The 14843-nt window shown below is 40.2% G+C and overlaps 1 protein-coding gene across 1 annotated transcript in view; it reads right to left on the bottom strand.

The window, feature by feature from the left end:
- ablim2 (actin binding LIM protein family, member 2) overlaps positions 1-11747 on the bottom strand; it is a 150580-nt gene extending 138833 nt beyond the window's left edge. The window contains exon 1 of the mRNA XM_072913157.1: positions 11484-11747. The gene's annotated coding sequence lies outside the window, so the exon portion shown is untranslated. The remainder of the gene's footprint in view (positions 1-11483) is intronic.
- Between the last annotated feature and the right edge of the window lie 3096 nt (positions 11748-14843).

The following is a 14843-nucleotide window of genomic DNA, read 5'->3' as shown; positions in this document are numbered from 1 at the left end:
ATATAGAGAGCAGGACGGTGGCCATGGAAGTCAGAACCCGCTAAGGAGTGTGTAACAACCCACCTGCCGAATCAACTAGCCCTGAAAATGGATGGCGCTGGAGCGTCGGGCCCATACCCGGCCGTCGCCGGCAGCGAGACGCGCTTGGAGGTGCGCTCAGCGCGGCTCCCATATGATTGCGCACTGGTGTGCGTCTGGGTCGTGACAGCGTGGCACGCGAATGTTTGTGCTGCATTGGATCAGTCTCCTTTCTTTAACAGGCAAAAGCTTTATAACCTCACCATACCTGCCAACTTTTGAAATCAGAAAAACCTAGTAGCCAGGGTCCAAGGGCCGCAGGCCCCGGTAGGTCCAGGACAAAGTCCTGGTGGAGGGTTCAGGGCTTCGCCCCCCGACGCAAAATGATTATTAGCATTCAGACAGGTTAAAATGTTGCTAAAACCATCACTTTTCTATCAGTCACAGTGACTTTTCAAAACAAAAATATTACAGCAAAAATCATATGGGTTGATTGACATGTTTATTCTGTAAGCTAACTTCAATAGTTTGAAATTATTTTGACAGTTAATGCCAGTTATCCTGTCAACCTTTCACAAGACTTCAATTTGTTAATTGAAAGTATAAACAGTATAAACACTTTTTACAGTAAACAAATGGTAAAACAGTACTAAACAATTCCATTAAAAAAAAATTGGTGTCATTATTAACTTTCTGTCCAAGCTTGTATAATCTACTGCCTTGTTCAATTGTAAAAAATATTCTGTGCCTAAAATTCACATTTCTATCACAATTATCATACTGTAAACATGGTAAGCTAACTTCATTAAAATTAATAGTCCTGTCAATAGCATGGAATTACAATTCAAATGTAGTTTTTTTGTAAGCCTTTCAAAAGAATTCAAAATATGAAAAATTAATGAAAATTAATTTAAGCCATCAGACACTTGAAAAGTGGCACATCACATCTCTAATGTAATCATTTTAACTTTTCAACAGAAATAGCACTGCAAAAATATTAAGGACATACTTCTGTATTTTGGTAGTTATGCTGTCAACATTTAACAAGATTTCTTCAACTTGGACTTGAAAGCATAAATAGTACAAACACTTTTAACAGTATAACAGTACTAAACAATTCCAATAGATAACATTGGTGTCATTACCTTTTTGTGGCTAAAATCCAAATTTATTCTATCAGATTGATCATACTGCAAAAATGATATGGTAACTTTATGATAAGTTTACTTGAAGTGGCATAAAACACTGAAAGTGATTGTTCCTATAACCCCTTTGTTTCAAATGTTTGTTCCACTTGTGGCAGTCGGGCACCAGCATACCGTCTTTGACAACTTGAAGTGGCATAAAACACTGAAAGTGATTGTTCCTATAACCCCTTTGTTTTAAATGTTTTATGCCACTTCAAGTTGTCAAAGACGTGCTGTGAAATACAGCCGACAGGATTGCGCACCAAACACGAAGCAAGGCCAAAGTGCATGCATGGTGCAGGAGAACAAAGGACTTCTTTCATTTAAGGTTTGTGATAAACCATCAAACTCATTCGTTAAAAGGACTCTATAGTAATATAAAGCGAGTTTTTCTGGACATTATCATGCAAGAAAAGTTTTTTTTTGGTACCGCGATCACCGCGTAATGATTTTTAAAGGTTGCATTACAAACATTTAACTGTCCCATGTGATCAGCCAGTGCGATTGGAAGTCCATGCTCAATTATTGCCTCCGTAAATAAAACTTCGGCATTTATCACATCCAAAGAATCTGTTTGGGCGACGAAAAACGTTGAAAGTTTTCCACTTGTATCGCTAGCAACGGCATTAGACTTGTGTTTTTTTGTCCCAACATGGTCTTTTACATCGCTAATTCCTCCGTGTCCGATCAAAAAATCTTGTCTGCACAAGGTGCAATTCGCGTAGTTTTCACCCTTTTTTTTTTAAATGAATGAAAAACCATTTTTTTTATCACTGCAACCGTAACCCGGAATAGGTTGATGAAAACCGTACGAATTACGGGAAAACCGGAGTAGTTGGCAGGTATGCCTCACTAATGCCTTGCATCGTCTATATTAGATATATAACAACGGGCGGGTGCGGGCGGATGGCGGGCGGGTGCGGTTCTGATCAAATGTTACATCGGGTGGATGGCGGATGGTTGACGACTTTCTGATGCGGTTGCAGATGAAATAATTGCCTATCCGCGCATCTCTAATACATATATATATATATATATATATACATATATACATATATATATATATACATATATACATATATATACAGACATACATACATACATACATATATATATATACACAGACATACATACATATACATATATATATATATATATATATATATATAATAATCTTGATCATACTTGCCAACCCTCCCGGATTTTCCGGGAGACTACCGAAATTCAGCGCCTCTCCCGAAAACCTCCCGGGACAAATTTTCTCCCGAAAATCTCCCGAAATTCAGGCCGAGCTAGAGGCCACGCCCCCTCCATCTCCATGCGGACCTGACTTGTTTACACGTTGTGTAAATGGTAAATAAAAACAGAATACAATGATTTGCAAATCCTTTTCAACTTATATTCAATTGAATAGACTGCAAAGGCAAGATATTTAACGTTCGAACTGAGAAACACAATTTTTTTTTGCAAATAATCATTAACTTAATGGCAGCAACAGCGACTGACTGTAGTTACTGACAGCGGTTTTCTGAAGTGTTCCTGAGCCCATGTGGTAATATCCTTTACACATGCCTGAGGGATCGAAGGTCACGGCCATTGCCGGTTACGTGCAGTGATTTCTCCAGATTCTTTGAACCTTTTGATGATATTACAGACCTTAGATGGTGAAGTCCCTAAATTCCTTGCAATAGCTCGTTGAGAAATGCTGTTCTTAAACTGTTCGACAATTTGCTCACGCATTTGTTCACAAAGTGGTGACCCTCACCCCATCCTTGTTTGTGAATGACTGAGCATTTCACGGAAGTTGCTTTTATACCCAATCATGGCACCCACCTGTTCCCAATTAGCCTGTTCCAAATAAATGTTTGATGAGCATTCCTCAACTTTTTGAGTCTTTTTTTTGCCTGCAACATGTTTTGAAACATGTGGCAACCATCAAATACTAAATGAGCTAATACTTGCAAAAAATAACAAAGTTTACAAGTTCGAACGTTAAGTATCTTGTCTTTGCAATGTATTCAATTGAATATAGGTTGCAAATCATTGTATTCTGTTTTTATTTACGATTTACACAACGGGCCAACTTCACTGGTTTTGGGTTTTGTTGAAGCTCTGCGTATTTTTATGGCTGGAATGCGGAACGTCAACGGCATGTCAGTAAACGTTCCGCAGGTGGTGGAATCGGACAAATGGACAAAAAACAGAAAGTGTCCGCCGCCGTGCGGGTGCTGTTCCGCAGCCACTTTGGATCTAGTGGACATTCGGTGTAAGGACTTTCATTGTAGAGTCTGATTAGTTTGCTTTTACTCATCATCGACGATCAGTCGAATTGATGGCATTTTTTTTTTAATAGAAATAAACAGATTGTGATATGTATTGTGTATACTGCCTGGTCACTAGGTTAAATAATAGAACTTATAAAATAAATAGTCTTACATTAAAATCAATTCATTTTAGAATAGATTTTAAAACCTTGCTGTTTGTTTTTAAAGCTTTACATGGACTGGCACCTCAGTATATCTCGGACCTCATCCAAATTTACAGGTCCGAGAGCCAGCTACTGCTCTTGGTGCCTAAGACGAGACTTAAAACCAGGGGAGACAGGGCCTTCTCTGTGGTTGGCCCTAAGCTCTGGAACACTCTACACAACACACGTGAGTTGTGTGGTCTTCTGTCCTCTGTTTTTTTTTTATAAATTTTGATTTCTAATTACTGTTTTAATTGGTTTTACCCTTTAAAATCGTTTTTAATCATATTTATTTTTATATTGTTTTTATATTGGTTTTATATTTATTTATTTTTTGTTTTTATTCAGCCATTGGTGGAGCATAATATTGTTTTTAATATTGTTTTTAACATGACTGTGCAGCACTTTGGAAACATTCTTGTTGTTTAAATGTGCTATATAAATAAAGTGGATTGGATTGGATTGAAAGTGAACAAAACAAAGACTTTTTCCACCTCAAAAAAAAGGCTAAACAACAGTGGCACCAAGAGGACATCAAACTTGACTAAATAGATCAGTAAAGTTAAGTTAAGTTAAAGTTAAAGTACCAATGATTGTCACACACACACTAGGTGTGGTGAAATTTGTCCTCTGCATTTGACCCATCCCCTTGTTCACCCCCTGGGAGGTGAGGGGAGCAGTGGGCAGCAACAGTGCCGCGCCCGGTAATCATTTTGGTGATTTAACCCCCAATTCCAACCCTTGATGCTGAGTGCCAAGCCGGGAGGTAATGGGTCCCATTTTTATAGTCTTTGGTATGACAACCTACCGATCTCAGGGCGGACACTCTAACCACTAGGCCACTGAGTAGGTAATAACAGAGTTTGTGTATGTGAACCAACAGAAGAATAATGACCTTTTTCTACTTGTTTGGCGTGATTTGGCCAGTCAGAGGCGTTTGAAGGCATGGCGAGCTCCGGGTGTGACAGCAGCGCGTCTCAACGAGCCTTAATCCCATACCAAATGTAGGAACATCCTCCCAACACTATACGTTAAAAGATTATTGTGTGCAGACAATCAGATTTTGAGACATGATGTCCCATCAGGAAGTCGTCTGAAAGTGACGGCCGATACTATGATGCATCTCGCACTCTCTAAAAAACTATGTCTGCACACATGAATTTTTTCCTAATATTTAAATAAAACATCATGAATACAATCAATGTATCCTGTCAACACACCACAGCAGGTATTAACTTGCATCTCTCCAAATACTAATATCAGATGATTGAGCTGCGAAGTTGATCGTCGAATTCGACCTCTCCGAATCGAATCGCCAAATGTCAAATTCTTCGAAGACATTCCATCCATGCATCCATATTCTTCCGCTTATCCGAGGTCGGGTCGCGGGGGCAGCAGCCTAAGCAGGGAAGCCCAGACTTCCCTCTCCCCAGCTACTTCGTCCAGCTCTTCCCGGGGGATCCCGAGGCGTTCCCAGGCCAGCCGGGAGACATAGTCTTCCCAACGTGTCCTGGGTCTTCCCCGTGGCCTCCTACCGGTCGTACGTGCCCTAAACACCTCCCTAGGGAGGCGTTCGGGTGGCATCCTGACCAGATGCCCGAACCACCTCATCTGGCTCCTCTCCATGTGGAGGAGCAGTGGCTTTACTTTGAACTCCCCCCGGATGGCAGAGCTTCTCACCCTATCTCTAAGGGAGAGCCCCGCCACCCGGCGGAGGAAACTAATTTCGGCCGCTTGTACCCGTGATCTTGTCCTTTCGGTCATAACCCAAAGCTCATGACCATAGGTGAGGATGGGAACGTAGATCGACCGGTAAATTGAGAGCTTTGCCTTCCGGCTCAGCTCCTTCTTCACCACAACGGACTGATACAGCGTCCGCATTACTGAATACGCCGCACCGATCCGCCTGTCGATCTCACGATCCACTCTTCCCTCACTTGTGAACAAGACTCCGAGGTACTTGAACTCCTACACTTGGGGTAAGATCTCCTCCCCAACCCGGAGATGGCACTCCACCCTTTTCCGGGCGAGAACCATGGACTCGGACTTGGAGGTGCTGATTCTCATCCCAGTCGCTTCACACTCGGCTGCGAACCGATCCAGTGAGAGCTGAAGATCCTGGCCAGCTGAAGCCATCAGGACCACATCATCTGCAAAAAGCAGAGACCTAATCTTGCAGCCACCAAACCAGATCCCCTCAACGCTTTGACTGCGCCTAGAAATTCTGTCCATAAAAGTTATGAACAGAATCGAAGACATTTCTACAATTTACAATTTCACATACCGGATTAACAAAAAGTGAAACAAACGGAACGTCCAAAATCACAGATTGACAGCAAAGTCAACTAATCATTTCATCCATATCCGAAGGGTCCTTCTTGCCTCCTTCAACTTCACTTAAATGCTCCAACTAGTGCCAAATTATTCAATGAACACAATAAATATACACCATGTTCATTGCATAAAACTTAGATGGAATAGTTACATTACGTTACATTGTGTGCTATGGCTATGAGATGTTTTTTCCCTTGGCCTCAGTCTGGACCCCTTCTCCAGGGGCCCAACCTTAGACCGAATTTCTTTTTCCACCTGTTTCTCACCTTTTTTGTAAGGGGCGCCGGAAGTTGGCAGACCCGTCAGCGATCCTGTTCTGTCTCCTTGTAATGTTTGATCCTGTTCTGTCTCCCTGTAATGTTTGTCTGATCTTGAATGGGATTGTGCTGAAAATTGTAATTTCCCCTCGGGGATTAATAAAGTATTTCTGATTCTGATTCTGATTCTAACAGCCGTAATCAAACCTGCCAAGCACTGTCATCATTACCGCAAAAAGAATATTTCTAGAAATAAACATACACGTGTGCTGGCAGAGTAATGACAACAAGTTCATTGTGTAGCAAATATAAACTGCCCATGTCAACTTGCTACCGCGGAGCAACATCAAATGACAACAAATGTGTACGTATAAGCCAAAAGTTAGGACACACCTCCTCATTTCAATGCAGTTTCTTCATTTTCATGACTATTTACATTGTAGATTGTCACTGAAGGCATCAAAACTATGAATGAACACATGAGGAGTTATGTACTTAACAAAAAAAATAACTGAAAACATGGTTTAAATTCTAGTTTCTTCAAAATAGCCACCCTTTGCTCTGATTACTTTTTCGCACACTCTTGGCATTCTCTCAATGTGCTTCAAGAGGTAGTCACCTGAAATGGTTTTCACTTCACAGGTGTGCTTGAAGCTCATCGAGAGAATGCCAAGAGTGTGCAATGCAGTAATCGGAGCAAAAGGTGGCTATTTTGAAGAAACTCTAATATACATCCATCCATCCATTTTCTACCGCTTATTCCCTTTGGGGTCGCGGGGGGCGCTGGAGCCTATCTCAGCTACAATCGGGCGGAAGGCGGGGTACACCCTGGACAAGTCGCCACCTCATCGCAGGGCCAACACAGATAGACAACATTCACACTCACATTCACACACTAGGGCCAATTTAGTGTTGCCAATCAACCTATCCCCAGGTGCATGTCTTTGGAGGTGGGAGGAAGCCGGAGTACCCGGAGGTAACCCACGCAGTCACGGGGAGAACATGCAAACTCCACACAGAAAGATCCCGAGCCCGGGATTGAACCCAAGACTACTCAGGACCTTCTTATTGTGAGGCAGATGCACTAACCCCTCTGCCACCGTGCTGCCCTCTCTAATATACAGTTAGGTCCATAAATATTTGGACATTGACACAATTTTCAGTATTCCAGCTCTATACAACACCACAATGGATTTGAAATGAAACAATCAAGATCTGCTTTAAGTGCAGACTTTGAGCTTGAATTTGAGGGTATGTACATCAAAATCAGGTGAACGGTGTAGGAATTACAACACATTTTATAAGTGCCTTCCACTTTTTAAGGGACCAAAAGTTATTGGACAAACTAATATAACCATAAATCAAATTGTCACTTTTTATTACTTTGTTGCAAATCCTTTGCAGTCAATGACAGCCTGAAGTGTGGAACTCATAGACATCACCAGACGCTGGGTTTAGTCCCTGGTGATGCTCTGCTGCAGCTGTCTTTACTTCCTGATTGTTCTTTGGGCATTTTCCCTTCAGTTTTGTCTTCAGCAAGTGAAATTCATGCTCAATGGGATTCAGGTCAGGTGATTGACTTGGCCATTGCAGAACATTCCACTTCTTTGCCTTGAAAAACTATTTGGTTGCTTTCGCAGTATGCTTCGGGTCATTGTCCATCTGCATTGTGAAGCGCCGTCCAATGAGTTTTGAATCATTTGGCTGAATATGAGCAGATAATATTGCCCCGAACACTTCAGAATTCATTCTGCTGCTCTTATCAGCGGTCACATCAATAATAAATATAAGAGATCCAGTTCCACTACCACCACCATGCTTGACTGATGAGGTGCTATGCTTTGGATCTTGAGCAGTTCCTTCCCTCCTCCATACTCTTCTCTTTCCATCATTCTGGTACAAGTTGATCTTGGTCTCATCTGTCCATAAGATGTTGTTCCAGAACTTCACAGGCTCTTTTACATGTTTCTTTGCAAACTCTAATCCGGCCTTCCTGTTTTTGAGGCTCACCAATGGTTTACACCTTGTGATGAAACCTCTGGTGAAGTTTTCTCTTATTTGTTGACTTGGACACAGATCCACCTACTGTACCTCCTGGGGAGTTTTCTTCATCTGGCCAACTGTTGTGAAGGGCTTTTTCTTGACAAGGGAAAGGATTTGTCTGTCATCCACCACACTTGTTTTCCGTGGTCTTCCAGGTCTTTTGGTGTTGCTGAGCTCAGCAGTGCGTTCTCTTTTTAAGAATGTACCAAACAGTTGATTTGGCCACACCTTATGTTTTTGCTATCTATCTGATGGTTTTGTTTTGATTTTTCAGCCTAATGATGGCTTGCTTCACTGAAAGTGACAGCTCTTTGGACTTCATACTGAGAGATGACCTCCCCAGATTCCAAATGAATATACCACACTTGAAATGCCATATAGACCTTTTATCTGCTCTTTGTAAATGAAATAATTGAAAAAAAAACAAGGGAATAACACAAACGTGGCCATGGAACAGCTGAGTAGCCAATTGTCCAATTACTTTTGGTCCCTTAAAAAGTGGACAGAACACAGCAAGTGAAGGTCAACAGAACACTGTCAGACACCAAAGACTGCAACACAGGCGTCCCACAGGGTTGCGTTGTATCACCAACACTGTTTACATTGTACACTAATGATTGTAGGACTGTGCACCCTAACAATTATATGGTGAAATTTGTGGACGATACCGTGCTCCTAAGCCTTCTACACAAGGATACGGACCCCTCTGTGTACCAAGACGAGAAAGACCTATTTATTAGGTGGTGTGATACCAACCATCTTATTCTAAATGTGACCAAGACACAGGAAATGGTTTTGGATCTGAGGAAAGTGACTGACCATGAGCCAGTGGTCATCAAAAATCAGGAAATCACCCAGGTATCCTCATATAAATATTTAGGGGTTCATATTGATAATCTTCTCTGCTGGAAGACACATATTGACAAACTGTGCAATAGACTGCAACAGAGGCTATATTTTTTGTGAAGATTAAGATTGTACGGCGTAAGCAGCCACATCATGATGATTTTCTACCGTGCCATTGTAGAGAGCATCATTAGATACGGGATCACCTCATGGTTTGGCAACCTAACCGTTAAGCTAAAAAGCAAACTGGCCGGCATGCATAAAACGGCAATGAAAATCGTAGGGAGGAAAGAATATGAGCCTGTACAGAGCATCTATGAGCAGGCAGTTAGGAAAAAAGCTAAGAAAATTATTTTCAACTCACAACACCCACTCTTCCCTGAATATGGAACCCTGCCATCAGGGAGAAGACTCCGGGTCCCACTATGCAAATCTAACCGCCTTAAATTATCATTTGTCCCAGCCTCCATTAAGCTGACCAACAATGTGCAATAGAATGTTAATACATAGGTTAGCACTTTTTTTTAGCACATAGCACTTTAGCACATAGCACTTTAGCACACAGCACTTTATCCATGTGTGCCATGCACACTGGTACTTTATCTTTATCTCCATACTGTAGATTTTATGCCTACATCAATGTGCCACCTATGTCTATCAAGCTCCATGTTCTGATGTTTAAATGTTAGTTGTCTGGTTGTGGTTGTGTCTGTGCTTGTGTTTTTGTTCTGTTGTTTTTGTGTATGTTAAGAAAGCAATGATGCACTGTGCCCAAGACAAATTTCCCTGCGGGGACAATAAAGTTGAACCTTGAACCTTGATATAAAATGTGTTGTAATTCCTACACCGTTCACCTGATTTGGATGTAAATACCCTCAAATTAAAGCTCAAAGTCTGCACTTAAAGCACATTTTGGTTGTTTCATTTCATATCCATTGTGATGTTGTACAGACCTGGAATACTGAAAATTGTGGCAATGTACAAATATTTATGGGCCTAACTGCAAAACATGTTTTCAGTTATTTCACCTTTTTTTTTCTTAAGTACATAACTCCACATGTGTTCATTCATAGTTTGGATGCCTTTAGTGACAATCTGCAATGTAAATAGTCATGCAAATAAAGAAAACACATTGAATGAGGAGAAGGTGTGTCCAAACGTTTGGCCTGTACTGTATATATGTGACTCACCAGTGTCGTTACAGCATGATGAAAACACGTACAAATATGTTTGCACTAGTTGAAGTATTTAAGTCAAGTTGAATGAGAAAATAAGGACTGGTTGACCGAGTTGTCATCAGTGATTTTGGACCTTCCTTTTCTTGGAATTGTAAGTTGTTTCGCTTTTGTTAATGTGTTTTCTGACATCGTTTTGTCTTTTGTTGGTTGCTTAGTGTAATTCTAAGTTGTTAATTTGCATTGCGTAATAGTAATTTGTTTTGCCTTTTGTTAATGGTGTAATTCTAAATTGTTAATTTGCTTTGCGTAATAGTAATTTGCTTTGTCTTTTGTTAACTGTGTTAAGTTGTTTTGTCTTTTGTTAATTGGTTTTCCGTCGTTCTAATTTGTTTCAAGGTGTGGAAAAGTGTTTTGCACTCTCAGGCTACTGTAGCCAAATAGGTTGAAATTGTGTTCTCATCCCAATATTTTTTTTTTAAGTTTATTTGGAACATGCAAGCATACAACATGATACATCACAATTTCCAGTTTCTCTTTTCAACATGTTCGAAAAGGATAAGGAAGAAGCAGAGTTTATTTAATCCTACCCCTTTTCTTTTACGTAACAGTTGCTAAAATTTTTGTTCACTTCCTGTTCTCAATTTATTCACAATATACTGCATATGTAATCACAATAAAAATAAATAAATAAATAATACTCAGTGAAGTAAGTTACATTTCATATGGTGAGATGAGTAAGATTATTTTGAGAATGAATGAATGGATGGATGAAATAAATTCAGAATGTTTATTATGGTTCTTCTTCTTTGTACTTTGTAAACACTTTAAGTTTGAATAGTTTCTTGAAGTGGATCACATTGGTACATTGTTTGATTGCTTTGCTTAATCCATACCATAATTTAATTCCACATACAGATATGTTGCTGACTGAAGATATGTTTACATTTGCGTATCTAAATTTGAATTATTTATAATTAATTAATAGAGATACCGTCAGAAAGGTATTCCAAACAATACCTATTATTAATACATATTAATAATAATGCATTAAGTAATACAAATACTACTTCCAATACCCCAGTATGCCATGTACTTACTGTTACTTTATTGTTTTAAGCCTTTTGCATTGTAATTGCAACATTGATGCACTTACGCTGAAAGGGCACTTCCTGTTTGGCTGCACGAGAGGACCTCTGGGAATTGTAGTTCAGGTACATAAACCATATTGTCATGCGCCATGTTTGGAGTACGAACTCGTGTTGACAATTCTAAACTGGCGTGTCTTCTTTTTTTATTTATTCTTACTTTTTACCGCACCTCGTGGACCATCGAAATCCACAGTAGAACACTATTGCCACTCCCGTGTAACTAAAAGAGAAAGAAGCGAGAGTGGCGCGATAGCACGTCGACTGGCGAGTTAGCTGGCTTCCATTGCGGAAACGGAAGTGCCTACGTAGCAGGTCACACGCACAGGAAATTGTTTATTTTTATTTTTATTTTTTATAAACCTTTATTTATAACGTTAAATATTTACAAACAATCATATGAACGATAACAATAAAAAAAAGTACAAAAACAGTACAACTGTTTTCCTGGAACAGGCGGGTTGCATATGACGTCACATCCGTTCTCGTCTTCACAGCTTAATTCACACGATAATCAAACAGCTTGAGCATCTGTCGCTTCATCCTGGACAACATTCATGACAAATTTGTGCTTTGTTTTAAAGATGTGATATTTAGTTTTACACTGTATGAAAAAAAATTGGAAAAGGAATTTTACCTTTGAAACCTCTTTATACTATTGGCTAAGTTTTATATTCATAAATGTACAAACCCCGTTTCCATATGAGTTGGGAAATTGTGTTAGATGTAAATATAAACGGAATACAATGATTTGCAAATCCCTTTCAACCCATATTCAATTGAATGCACTACAAAGACAAGATATTTGATGTTGAAACTCAAACTTTATTTTTTTTGTGCAAATAATTAACTTAAAATTTCATGGCTGCAACACGTGCCAAAGTAGTTGGGAAAGGGCATGTTCACCACTGTGTTACATGGCCTTTCCTTTTAACAACACTCAGTAAACGTTTGGGAACTGAGGAGACACATTTTTTAAGCTTCTCAGGTGGAATTCTTTCCCATTCTTGCTTGATGTACAGCTTAAGTTGTTCAACAGTCCGGGAGTCTCCGTTGTGGTATTTTAGGCTTCATAATGCGCAACACATTTTCAATGGGAGACAGGTCTGGACTACAGGCAGGCCAGTCTAGTACCCGCACTCTTTTACTATGAAGCCACGTTGATGTAACACCTGGCTTGGCATTGTCTTGCGGAAATAAGCAGGGGCGTCCATCGTAACGTTGCTTGGATGGCAACATATGTTGCTCCAAAACCTGTATGTACCTTTCAGCATTAATGGCGCCTTCACAGATGTGTAAGTTACCCATGTCTTGGGCACTAATACACCCCCATACCATCACAGATGCTGGCTTTTCAACTTTGCGCCTATAACAATCCGGATGGTTCTTTTCCTCTTTGGTCCAGAGGACACGACATCCACAGTTTCCAAAAACAATTTGAAATGTGGACTCGTCCGACCACAGAACACTTTTACACTTTGTATCAGTCCATCTTAGATGAGCGCAGGCCCAGCAAAGCCGACTGCGTTTCTGGGTGTTGTTGATAAACGGTTTTCGCCTTGCATAGGAGAGTTTTAACTTGCACTTACAGATGTAGCGACCAACTGTAGTTACTGACAGTGGGTTTCTGAAGTGTTCCTGAGCCCATGTGGTGATATCCTTTACACACTGATGTCGCTTGTTGATGCAGTACAGCCTGAGGGATCGAAGGTCACGGGCTTAGCTGCTTACGTGCAGTGATTTCTCCAGATTTTCTGAACCCTTTGATGATATTACAGACCGTAGATGGTGAAATCCCTAAATTCCTTGCAATAGCTGGTTGAGAAAGGTTTTTCTTAAACTGTTCAACAATTTGTTGACAAAGTGGTGACCCTCACCCCATCCTTGTTTGTGAATGACTGAGCATTTCATGGAATCTACTTTTATACCCAATGATGGCACCCACCTGTTCCCAATTTGCCTGGACACCTGTGGGATGTTCCAAATAAGTGTTTGATGAGCATTCCTCCACTTTATCAGTATTTATTGCCACCTTTCCCATCTTCTTTGTCACGTGTTGCTGGCATCAAATTCTAAAGTTAATGATTATTTGCACAAAAAAAAAGTTTATCAGTTTGAACATCAAATATGTTGTCTTTGTAGCATATTCAACTGAATATGGGTTGAAAAGGATTTGCAAATCATTGTATTCCGTTTATATTTACATCTAACACAATTTCCCAACTTATATGGAAACAGGGTTTGGAGATGAATGAATCTCTCGTAGGCTCAGCAAGTCAGCAAGTCAGCCCTACACTGTTCCATTGTCCATTTCTCTGATGATGCAATTGTTGATGACTGAAGTGTTGATATCAACCAAACCTAACTCCCCCCCATCCCCCTCCACACCCCGGATTGTTAATAATGTAAATAATTCAATGTATATACTCTGATGTTTATCTTGTGTGATGACTGTATTATGATGTTAGTATATATCTGTGTCATGAATCCATTTAAGTGGACCCCGACTTAAACAAGTTGAAAAATGTTACCATTCAGTGGTCAATTGTACGGAATATGTACTTCACTGTGCAATCTACTAATAAAAGCTTCAATCAATCAATCAATCAATCAGCAACATATACTGAATATGTCATGTCTGTGTAATCATGTTTTGTTTTAGTCATGTTTTGTTTAGTTTAGTTATTGGACTCTTTAGTTTCTGGCTTTTCACTCCCTTGTCTTGTTTCCATGGTTACCCATTAGTTTCACCTGTTCCACGTTTGGACTCATTGTGCACTCTTGTTTGCCACCATAGCAACCCATTAGTTTTCACCTGTCAAGTCACGCACCTGTTTCATGTTTTGAGTCACGCACCTGTTTTAGTTAATCATGTCTGTAGTATTTAAGTTCATTGTTTTCAGTTTGTCTTTCTGGCGACATCCCGCATTTATGCTTCTGCACACTCTCCACACACCCTTAAGACCCTTGCTGCTCTTTTTTCATGCCGGTTTCTCGTCCAAGTAAGTTTTCTTTATTCGTGCCATAGTTTGCAAGTTTTGTTTAATTGTTCATAGTTTCTGCCTTTGTGCAAGTTTTGTGTTTATAGTCAAGTTTTGTACTTCTGCCCCTGTGCGCACCTTTTGTTTGATCCTTTTTTTTTTTTAGTTATAGTGTTTAAATAAATCATGTACTCCCCTTCACGCCACGTATGGTCCAAATCCTTTGCACCTCGGGAGAACAAACCACGCCACAGTCCCAGTCGTGACAGAATATTGACGTTGCTAGCAAACATTGCTGAACAACAGGGACATCTATAGCTAGTGATGGGTTGATGAGGCGTCATGAAGCGTTTCGACACATTGCAAAACTGTATTGATACTGTGTTG

The sequence above is a fragment of the Nerophis lumbriciformis genome, linkage group LG05 (genome assembly GCF_033978685.3).
Source record: "Nerophis lumbriciformis linkage group LG05, RoL_Nlum_v2.1, whole genome shotgun sequence".
In the NCBI taxonomy this organism is placed as follows: domain Eukaryota; kingdom Metazoa; phylum Chordata; class Actinopteri; order Syngnathiformes; family Syngnathidae; genus Nerophis; species Nerophis lumbriciformis.
Note: the sequence above shows the minus strand (reverse complement) of the source record. Positions and strands in the feature narration are given on the sequence as shown.